The sequence below is a fragment of the Colossoma macropomum genome, unplaced genomic scaffold (assembly GCF_904425465.1).
Source record: "Colossoma macropomum unplaced genomic scaffold, Colossoma_macropomum, whole genome shotgun sequence".
In the NCBI taxonomy this organism is placed as follows: Eukaryota; Metazoa; Chordata; class Actinopteri; order Characiformes; family Serrasalmidae; genus Colossoma; species Colossoma macropomum.
Window position 1 is genome coordinate 8,912,480 of NW_023494798.1, and position 12,610 is coordinate 8,925,089.

Below are 12,610 nucleotides of genomic sequence, written 5' to 3' on the forward strand. Positions count from 1 at the left end.
ATTTATGTGTGCAGATCACAGAGGCTGATCATTTACACCCTCAGACTGTTCGTCAGAAAACTAATGCATAATCAGTGACGAACCAGTGAGGAATGGCCTGGTAACAATCGCTGTGTGACCAGTCCAGGACCGGACGCAGGAAAAGCTCATCGATCGAGCTCACACACGCTCACACGCACATGCCCACGCGCTGCTGGGATGCTCTCCTCCTCCCTCTGTCTCCTCAGCAGCAGCAGCAGCGGGGCGGGGAGCGAGGCGGGGAGCGGGGCGGGGCTAACTCTCCAGGCTGCTCCGTGTCCAGCTCAGCGGAGAGGCGTTCAGCGCATACAGAGCTTTGCTGAACAGACTCGAGGCTGTACAACAGGAAAGCGATCATAAGCGCGCGGGGACACTGTACGATATACAGCTCAGCGTCTGTTGTTCCACAGCTGCTTCTACTGCGCTCAGCTGATTCACCACTTCTGAACCACAGTCTCGGTCTACACGGCGGGAATCGCTTGGCCCCGCCCACCAGGTGTGCTGAAGAGCGTGATAAAAAGCACCATGAGCTTTCAGACAGAAACAAGGAAGACTTGAGGGGAGTTACAGAGAAACCCAGACAGAGCCGGTTTATGAGGAGCCTGGCCACTTCCTATTTTCCCTGTTATATTAAAAACATGACAGCAGAGGGCGCCCGCGAGCGAGTCCTCAATGAATGGGAGTAAATGGAGCTAAAAGTTAAAATAGTCTCTAATCACTCGTCCAGAACTTTCCTTTAATTTTAGAAAGTAGAAGGATGAGTTTCACTACAAAAGCAAAGAAATCTCACCTGTACTTTTCCTTTTTTCTACACTTTTGGGCAGCAGGACCCTGGCCCCACTGCTACTAAGTGCTGATTGGATGGCGAGCGAGCAGCTCATTTGTTTGTGCTCACAGACGTCATGAATATGCATAAGGCGCTGTTTTAAACTCCTATAACTCGAGTTTAAAAGCTCTTAAAAATATAACAGCAGTGTTAAAATGTTGCTGTGTTCAGGATATGAATGTATGCTTTTACATTAAAATGTTTAAGCATTTATAAACTATGATGTTACTCAAATGCTCCATCTTAACCCATTCATTTTGGACCCGCCCGGGAGCGCCCTCTAGCGTTTGAGAAACCCAGAAGACATTACAGAGAGGGAATTCTCCTCTCTACAAGCTCTCTGAGTTAATAAAGAGTCATCATCTTGCGTTTGTCTATTAAAGTTGTTTGTTTATTTAGTTCCAAAATTATTAGAAGTTCACAAGAAGTTCACAGAAGAAGTTCACAAACCAGCATAGACCTGGACCTGGTCACCAGCAAAACCAGCATATGTTGTGTTTTGGAGGCTGGATCATGCTGGGTGACCAGCTAAACCAGCACCACACCAGCACTAGACCAGCAGAAACCAGCTTAAAACAGTGTGAAATTCATGCAGGGATTTGAAGACCCCCAGACAGATAGAGGAATAATTCTACAGGTTTTAGCTTCTAGTGGCTTATAAGCAAACTTGAAAACAAGTGTGATAAGAAGTGGTAACCAGTGAGAGATGTTTACCAGACAGCCAATGAGTCATGGACGTGTTCTGGCCCACACTTCCTACTTTCATCAGGCCCACATGCTGCCGTGGAATGACGGTGATGACTTAATCCAGATCCGGGCGCTGGGGTGTCCAGTCTTATCCATGAAGTGTCAGTGTGGCTGAAGGTTTTCATTCCAACAAAGCAGGAGACCACCTGGTCAGCAGTTTGAGGACTGAAGCCAACTGATTAAACAAGTGGAAGAAGGTGTGCTCCAGTACCCTTGGTTTTGCAAAATCACAGCCACAACTCAGCCTTCATTCCCAGACAGTAAAGCAATTCTGACCCTGATCTGACCCATATCTGTCCCAAGATCTGCATACAGGTCATAACAAATGCTATATTTTAAGACATTTTTCAAATCAGCTACTTAAAATGCAGCTTTAATTCTCATGACACATATTTTGTTAACCGTATGTTTATATATATGACTGAAGTTCACACACATTAGTCTTGGACGCCAGAGGAAAATAAAGTTCATCAGGAAGGGAAGCCATTTCACCAGGTCCAGAGGTCTATGGTAGGAAGTGTTTTTAGCTGTTGCTGCCAGCTGTAACTGATGCTCTCAAGGAGAGTCAAGATATGCAGCTCAGGCCCTGAAATATTTAACAATAGTATGTAATCAGCGGCAGAGCTCAGCCTATGAATGATGCAATACACAGTACATATTGCACTGGTAAGTATTTACAATACACTGATCAGGCATAACATTATGACCACCTCCTTGTTTCTACGCTTATTGTCCATTTTGTCAGCTCCACTTACTATATAGGTGCACTTTGTAGTTCTACAGTTACAGACTGTAATCCATCTGTTTCTCTGATACTTTGTTAGCCCCCTTTTACCCTGTTCTTCAGTGGTCAGGACCCCCATGGACCCTCACAGAGCAGGTACTATTTGGGTGGTGGATCATTCTCAGCACTGCAGTAACACTGACGTGGTGGTGGTGTGTTAGTGTGTGTTGCGCTGGTCTGAGTGGGTCAGACCAGCAATGTCACTGCTGGACTGAGAATAGTCCACTAACCAAAAATATCCAGCCAACAGCGTCCTGTGGGCAGCGTCCTGTGACCAGCGTCCTGTGACCACTGATGAAGGACTAGAGGATGACCAACACAAACTGTGCAGCAGCAAAAAACTCCAGCAGCACTGCTGTGTCTGATCCACGCGTACGAGCACAAAACACACTAACACACCACAGTCAGTGTTACTGCAGTGCTGAGATACAAAAGTAGGCAGAGAAACAGATGGACTACAGTCTGTAACTGTAGAACTACAAAGTGCACCTATATAGTAAGTGGAGCTGATAAAATGGACAATGAGCGTAGAAACAAGGAGGTGGTCATAATGTTATGCCTGATCGATGTATATTACCAGTGCAAGGTAGATATTCACTGCTTCTTCCTAGTTAGTGTCAATCTGGGTCTGATGACAAGGTTTTAAATTACAAAGCAGATCCAATTTAAGTGTAAGAACATTGTAAAATGTTTTAAAAAAACTTCTTAAACTGAATGCCCACGACCTTTGACCCTTCAGAGGGCCTGCATTAAAAATCAGCCTGCTAATGTGATGGATACACAAGTTCAAGTTCACAAGGGGGTTGGGTGGGGGGTTGGGTGGTAGTGTTTAACTTGCACATCTATGGCCTGAGACATTATGGAGCAACATAACATAAGCTGTCTTTCTTTAACAGGGACATCCAAGCTTATTTCTACAGGACCCAGACCAAGAAACACTCTGCAGGTGTTACTACAGCATGGCTGTGTGGTCAGAGAGTGTGGGGGCTAGTTTGGCCTGATTTCAGCCCAGAACTTTTATATTGAAAACATGTTGCATTAAACTCAAAAAACAACAAGGGCCCTGTGTAGCACAGCTGAACACTCGTAAAACAGAAGATCTTCATTCAAAACTGGATCAATTTGAGTCTTTGCTCAAAATGCTGTTAAAAGTAAAGGTGATGTAAAACAGTGTGTGTGTTTTTAAAAAAAGAAAAATTGAGCTCATAAGTTTAATGGCAAAAAACATTGTTTTTACGCTGTAATACAGGTCAAACAGAATCATTGCTATCTTTTTTACTTAGCAATTCACACACTGCCCCTATTAAATAATCTTTGGGGATTATCTTAATATGTGGTTAAATGTACAGTAATGCAACACTGACTGCTGCGTCTCCAGGATGAGAATTGTTAATCTAACACAGTGACATATTACTGCCAGCAGTGAGGCCAACATTACAGTGATGTGTGCTAACGTCATGCTTATTGGTAATTGTTGTGGAGAGTTTTGTTAGGGGGGAAAAATGCTGGTTAAAGGAGCTTAAGTACTGGCTTCATTAGCATTAACACCCTCCCCCCATTACCCACCACCATCCCTAATTCTTGGTAACACTTTCTATGAATGTCACCTTTGTAAGCATCTATAAACATATTTATAACATGTTATAATGTATTCATAAGGCATTATAAACATGGTTATAAATATTTATAAAAAAAAGAATTACACTGAATTACACTTTATAGCCATGTTTATTATACATTATGAGTTGTTAATATAATGCATTATAAATAGTGTTAATAACATGTTATAATGTCTGTGCCAAAGAAGTCAGTTCCCAGCTTGGAGAGTGTAAAGTAAAGACATACCAAGCTAACGGTGGTGTACATTGCATTTCCCACATTGGGTAAAACACTGATGGCAGCTCTAGTTAAAACTCTGACATTTGAAGCCTGTAATGTGCTTTATTGTGATGTTTTAGTGTTTCAGTAAATCCTTCAGTAAATACTTCAACTTGAAGCCTCACTCTTAACACTGGAGGAGGCTTTAGTACAGTACGCTTCACTTTACTTAGAGCGGACAAATATGACTTATGAGCTCTTATAATTTGTTATGATCAGTATTTATAATGTATTATGTTAACAATTCCTAATGTATAATAAACATGGCTATAACGTATAGTGCATTTTTATAAATATTTACAGCTATGTTTATAATGTCTTATGAATGTATTATAACATGTTATGAATGTGTTTATAGATGCTTACAAAGGTGACATTCATAGAAAGTGTTACTGAATTCTTTTATAATTCAAACTACTGCTCATAGGTGTCCAATGCTCACAGCATTTCAGGTTCATTGTAATGCACAGTGATTTATTTGTGATGAATATTTCATGTTTAGTGTTGGATTAGCTACATTAGGCTACCGCATGGGCTCATTATTCGCTAGTCAGCATTAACTAATGTTGCACTGAACAACATCTTTTCTTAGAAAATAGATTCAGCTGCAGGCAGAGATGGAAAAAAGTACTTAGAAAGTGTAGTTAAGCGAAAGTATGAGAACTCGACTGAAAAAAATCTTTTTGCATTTAAGATCTATAACGAGTACTTTGAGGCTCAAAATGAAAAGGTAAAGAGTAAAAATTATCTTTTTCTCTTGGAAATTTAAATTGAGTAAAAGTACAAGTATTCATTTCTAATAATAGCTGAGTGAAATGCAAATCTTCCAATACAATACATCGTAACAATGACTCAAGCACCAGGCATTCTCACATTCAGGTATCTGTCCTGGTATGTAATAGTATGTTTCCTTAACTACATAAAAGCATGGGTCCTTAACAACATGACTCAAGGAAACACACGTAAATAATCTGTGCTATGATGACTCACGTTGTCAGCAGTGAGAAACACTTCCCAGCCTGATTTGCAGCCAAGTCAGCTCCCACGAGTGGACACTGCCAACTTTCATAAATGTCACAAAATCATTTTTTATGACAATGAGGAAAATATGCCTGTGAGACACACTTCCTCCTCACACCATGCCTTACCAGCCACACCAGAGCAAACCATACAATCATAATGATATCAAAAGTGCAGAGCACCACCAGCATGGGAGGTAATTAGCATGAATTTGCGTAGATCAGCAGCCTGACACCACAATGTGTTGAGTCATCAAACTAATCAGTTCTTGCGCTGATTAACGACTGTTATATTAGTATTGTGCAACAGGATTTGGATGCCCACATTCTTTGAACCTATTTGCAGTTTTACTGCTTAAGAAAGGCAACAACAAAAAATGAAATGTTGAATTTAATTAAAAATGTTATTTTGACTGCGAATATGACCTTAGCCACGTTTTCATGCAGCCTAATAATCCGTTAATAATCCGACTAATAGCTCAATAGGAAGAGAATGTGTCCATTTATACACTTCAGTCAGAATAGTCTAGTCCTATTGAGGCTATTCAGAATACAGTTTCTTTCCGACTGAACGAGGTGGGTAATCCTGTAAATAATCCGTTAAATAGAAGAATAATATCTGTGTAAACGCCTGTAACTGATTACATTCCCTATTGGAAAGTTTAAGTCCGTTCTGATCAGGTTCGTCACGTCATAGTGAAAGTTTATACCGTTCAACATGGCGGAGCAGAAACTGGTCTGCAGAGGAGACGAAGTTTATGCTCTGATCTTTAAAAGACGGTGGTGGGACGGATGTCCAGCTTATGTGTCTCAGAACACGATGTCTTACGATGTCTTCCTCTCTGCCTTCTTTAATAAGGACATGTGAAGGACGTTTTCCTGAGTCCGACATCATTTTAAAGTGATTAAAAACACAAGCGCTGCTCACTGCTGCTCGTCTCACTCTGACTGGACACACGTGATGTTCACTGTCATGGTAACGTTTACTCTAAGTGGTTCTCTACCCATGCATGTCATTTTGGATTGGATTACTTGTAGTGAGCATGTAAATAAAAATTTTCCATCAGATTGTTGAATAGAGTGAACTTATAAACACCTCAGTCTTAATCTGTAATCGGAACGTATTCAGTCGGATTGGCAAAAACCTTTGCATGTAAACACAACCAATGAGGCATTTTTGATTTTCCATCAGAATCCTCAATGTGGTCAAGGTTGAAATTTCAATGTCAACATTTGTGTTTGATCAACCTTAAACTTAAAATATAGATAAGCAGCTCCTAACATTGGCAACAGTAATAGTGAAAATACATTGTTATGACCCTAGGGGTCATGATGTTTTGTTCTGTGCAATTTTCCTTGATTCTTTCACATATTGCAGTGTCATGATGAATCCAGTCCAGCAGGGGGCTCGATTTACAAAAGCTGGATTATGAGCATGTGGAAGCATGAGGTGAGAGAGAGGGTTACATGTTGTTGCTTCCCAGTTCCCTGATCACCAACCTGAGAAATGTTCATGCTTCATTAGAGTAATTATAAGGCTGTGATGGCTGTCTTAATTATGTGTGGAGTAGTTTACAAGGTGTTGAGGTTTTCAGTGTGGTGTGTAAAACCTATGTTTCAAATGGTGTTGAAACTCTAATATACACCGATCAGGCATAACATTATGGCCTTATGCTTGTTTCTATGCTCATTGTCCATTTTATCAGCTCCACTTACTATATAGGTGCACTTTGTAGTTCTACAGTTACAGACTGTAGTCCATCTGTTTCTCTGATACTTTGTTAGCCCTCTTACACTGTTCTTCAGTAGTCAGGACCCCCATGGACCCTCACAGAGCAGGTACTATTTGGGTGGTGGATCATTCTCAGCACTGCAGTGACACTGACGTGGTGGTGGTGTGTTAGTGTGTGTTGTGCTGGTCTGAGTGGATCAGACACAGCAGTGCTGCTGGAGTTTTTAAACACCTCAGTGTCACTGCTGGACTGAGAATAGTCCAGCAACCAAAAATATCCAGCCAACAGTGTCCTGTGGGCAGCGTCCAGTGACCACTGATGAAGGGCTAGAGGATGACCAACACAAACTGTGCAGCAGCAGATGAGCTATCGTCTCTGACTTTACATCTACAAGCTGGACTGACAAGGTAGGAGTGTCTAATAGAGTGGACAGTGAGTGGACACAGTGTTTAAAACTCCAGCAGCACTGCTGTGTCTGATCCACTCGTACCAGCACAACACACACTAACACACCACCACCACAGTGTTACTGCAGTGCTGAGAATGATCCACCACCCAAATAGTATCTGCTCTGTGAGGGTCCATGGGAGTCCTGACCACTGAAGAACAGGGTAAAAGGGGGCTAACAAAGTATGCAGAGAAACAGATGGACTACAGTCTGTTATTGTAGAACTACAAAGTGCACCTATATAGTAAGTGGAGCTGATAAAATGGACAATGAGCACAGAAACACGGAGGTGGTCATAATGTTATGCCTGATCGGTGTAGATCTTCCTTTTCTACCTGCTTTCATAGATTAAGGCTGATCTGACTTACTAAATACATTTGCAACGTTCATTAGAATGTAGGAAAGGGAGTTTCGTTCAACTATTCAGATGCAGCTCTAGTTACACAGCACAGGAAATATTGCAGTGAAAGTCACAATAAACATTAAGCTCAAGCTCATGTCATAGATCTGATAGTCTAGATTTCATGGAATAAAACTTTTAACATCATTCAGTGAATTTATCATGTTTGGAATCAGCTACGTCGTCACAATCCCACAAAAATGGAAAGGTATGAGGTGAAGTTATACTCTGGCTAGTAAAGTTAGCTGAGGTGTCGGACGGTAAGCATTTGTCTGTTTCACTTGAACACTTTAGACTGACCGCCCCGACAAAGCAAACTTCAGACCACATGTGAGCTAATATGGATTTTAACATAGTGTAATACAGTATTAGTGTCATTAGTTCACTAATGTATTAATAGTTAACTAGCCAGGCTAGCAGTGTTTTATTACATGGCTACCTTTACAAAATTCATTCATTCATCATCTGGTGACTGTGGTCACCCGGCCGGGGGATCAAACCCAGGCCCTTATTGCTGTGAAGCAACAATCTACCTACTGGTATAGTTGATCACCCAGCAAGGTCATGCTGGTGAACAAGGATGTCAGCATCCAAAACACAACATATCATTGCTGTCCCAAAAAAAAAAAAAATGTCTCCATTTTTGTCAATTTTTGTTCTTCTACATTATTGAACGGACAAATAGAAATTCTCCAAAATCACTTGGAATTAAACCCTTCAACTTACATTAAAAGTTAAGATCAGTTTTGCTTCCCCTTTTTTTTATGCTGGGCTTTGCTGGTGACCACCCATGCTGGTCTATGCTTTTTTTTTTGGTAGCTAAATCCAAGAAAATATGTCATCTCTGGTTAAATATGCTAGTAGTTCCTGAGTGAAATGCGCCAGGAAATGAGGTAAATATGCAATGCCGGTAAGTTAAGTGTGTGAGGTCTGCCAGTGGCTGAGAGAAATATCTATTTTTAAACTGTACATGGGCATCCAGTGACTTAGACACCTAAGAGGCACCTAAACACACCAGCTAGGAAAAAGTTTGGGAATGAAAGTGGTCTTGGGAATCTTGTATTTCCAGATCATTATACCACACCACTCTTTATTTGGGAATTTGAATGGATCCACACTGTCAACAAGGCTAACTAGGTATCCCTATAGAGTTGGTTAAGATGCTTCCCCTTTTTTATTTGATTAACTTTAAAGCATGACAAGACTGAAAACCCACAATATGGTGTAACGTTCCCACGTTGGGACAACGTTCCCAATGTGACGTTGATTCCCAAGCCCTATGCCTTGGTTTAGAGTAGACTGTGAGATCACGTGATAGTCATGCCAATACAAACTCTGCATCTTGCTCCTCGTGTCCAGCTTGCTGGTGTTTTTATTAAGATAAGACAATAACGTCATTTTAAAACAGTTAATGCTTGAGCAACAGACAATATTGTGTTATAACTGAATACCAATCTGTTTATCCTCTTATTGACCAGGGTATAGTTTGGTTTTTCCATCTCAATTTACATGACCAAATCATAAGGCAAATTATTCAGTAACTGCATCAAATAAATGTACATTTTTATTTTATTTATTTATTTATTTATTTATTTATTTTAAATGCTCCCCTCAAATTAACAGAAAATATGTTTTTTGATCATACACATATCGCTATATGCTTACAATTTACCAAAAGCCAAAAATCATATTTTATAATAATAATTTTTACAGAGCAGATCACTGAAGAGACGCCATCTGTTTATAGTTTATAGCTCAGATTTGTGGAAAAATGGGTCGATTTTCAGTAGGAAAAAAAAACCTCAGCTTCTTTTATTATAAGGGTTTAAAATTATATCACCCATCTATCTGACTGGAAAGAAGACAGTTGCAGCTCTCATATGACCCCCACCTTCTGAATGTAGCTTATGAAATATGAAAGTTATGAAGAATATGACGAAGTGCGGTTTGGAACCACCGGTGTTGTCATGGAGTTGAAAAGGTTAACAGACTAAATGTCTAGCAAAGAAAACCAGTACTACACAGTTAAGTTACTTTCAGCTAGCTTTGAATTTGAGAGCTCATTTAGTAACCCAAGTAGACTTAGATAACTGTTAGCAGTTTAGCTCTTTTGTTGCCATATGAAGGCTAAAGCAGAGAACTAATAGCAGGTTTTACAGTGATCTGGCTGTGATTTTGTGCTGTATTTCTGGGTTATGGGATGTTGGAGCTGGATTCTCTCACTCTAGTGACGTCAGGTTCCTCTGAGTGTTCTGATGTGTGAGTCATGTCGCTATTTTTAACCTTTTGTTTATAATATGAAGGCTAAAAGCAGAGATGTAATATAACAGTAGCGAGTGGGTTGTGGGTGATTTTGGAGCTGGATCTCTGGCTGATGGATGGTCACAGGTGGATGAAATCACTCTGGCTTGTAAGGGCAGAGTCTGTTGAGTGATCTGATGTGTGAATCATGTCACTGTATAAACCCTTTGTTGGAATATGAAGGCCAAACAGCAGAGCAACAATATCAGGATTTTGGGTGACATTCTGAGCCAAATTACTCACTGATGTTGACGTCACAGCTCAATGCATTAATTAGTTTGAGGCGGGTCTGCTGAATGTCCTGATATGCGTAGAATGTTTGTAGCTTAAACCGCTCTGAAGTTATGAAGACTAGAAGTTGCTTATGGGTTTGCCGACAAATTGCGGGGTCACTATTAGTACCTAGAATTAATAAAGTTACATCAGGGGGGACAGCTTTCTCATACAAAGCCCCCCAGCTTTGGAATAGTCTTCCTGTTAATGTTCGGGACTCAGACACAGCCTCAGGGTTTAAGTCTAGGCTTTAAACTTACTTGTATAGTCGAGCCTTTGGTAATTAGTTTTTCCTGTCAGTTCTATACCTGCCAGAGTCTCTGCTGCTCTGTTTATACTGTAATCTGTAATCAGTCACTCATTACAGAACTGACTCTGTGTGTTTTTCTTTTCTTTGCCGAGTAGAACAGCTGCCCATCCTGTGCGTCTGATGCTGTTACCTCGCCTGCCTTGATCGGGTGCCCATTGCTCGCCAGCCCTCTGGAACGGCTTGACCACTACTGAGCTTCATGCTGAACAACACTGTGCAATCCTCACCCTCACGAACTGACCCTCCCAACGATGCTGCTGCTAACTAAACTAATCAATTTAACCACCTGTTTTCCCTGTTGTGTACTACAATACCTTATACTAACAACGTTATTCGGTGTCGACCAGAGGAGGATGGGTTCCCCTTCTGAGTCTTGGTTCCTCTCAAGGTTTCTTCCTTTTGCTCTTAGGGAGTTTTTCCTTGCTACTGTCACCACTGGCGACGCTCATGGGGGTTTGGACCCGGATTTCTCTGTAAAGCTGCTTTGTGACAACACCAGTTGTAAAAAGTGCTATATAAATAAACTTTGCTTGCTTAATAGTGTAAGTAGTTGTGCTGACTAGTTGACTAGTTTGCAAGCTAATGTTAATCCTCATTTGTAAGAAAGTCCATCACGATTTAAAATTACAGTATAATACTGTATTTTCTCAAAGTGATTTTCAGCACCTCTCTAGCATGCCTCATAACTGTGAAAGCTCCTGTTTACTATTTATTTTACTATAATGAGTCAAAAAGGTAACTCGGTGCAATAAGTTGTTTTTTTTCCTTGTGTTAGAGTCATTAATCAGTGATAGATCAAATATATAGCTAAAAACTATACAATTAGAACAAGTCCATTTTAGAGGTTTTAGTTAGGTAACATTAGCCAGCTAAATAGCTAGCAAACTCTAGTTTCAAGTTCAAGTTTTAAGTTTATTTATCATTTGCACAACATGTCAGGACATTCATGCATTGAAATGCTTGTGGCGAGGCTCAGATAATCACTACAGAAAGTAAAAATAAAAATACAAGAAAATACTGAAAATGAAATAAATTAAATATACACAAAATATAGAGACAGGAGGGACCTATGTAAGGATGTAAGGGAAAAACAAAAATAAAATAAAATAAAAATAAAAATCCTCTCTGCTATGTACAAATATATTTATATTAATATTAATATATTAATATTATATTATAGCTAACTTAGCTAATTTTGCTATATGCTATTGCCTACCCACACACAATTTTTTGCTATTAATACAACTCATGTGTTCCACTTATAAAGCTTCAATTCCTAATTTTAAAATAATCTGCGAGGTTTGTGGGTACAAAGCTAGTATGCTTGACGCACAAGATCGGCACAATTCACAGACATTTCATCAAGTTTGTTTTGCTCAGTGTAAAAGAATCCATTAAATAATGCAATATTTCAGTAAAATTAATTGACTGTAGAAAATATTTATTTTCCTTAATGCAAAATACCCCATGTACCTGGACATGTCACGCACTTACCTTTGCTTACACTCACTCCCTCTCGCTCACATTCATGCTCATTTACACTCACTTCTCAATCACAAGCACTCACACTTACATTTGCATTCACTCTCACTCACTCATTCACACACACACTATCTCTCACACTCACATTCACTCTCATTCACACTCTCATTCACACTCACACTCATTACATGCTGCATTAATGGACTGGTGTCACTCAGTAAGATGTCCTTGTCACTTAAAAAAAGTTTTAAGCAAGTCTTAGGTGGAACCGAGCTGGTCTTTCAAGGCTGGACCATTGGTTTAGAAGACTGACACACTTATGAGAGCAATCCTGACTGGGCTTGCAACCTGGTCCACAGGAAGAATCTCTTTGTTCTCTTTAATGTGTCAT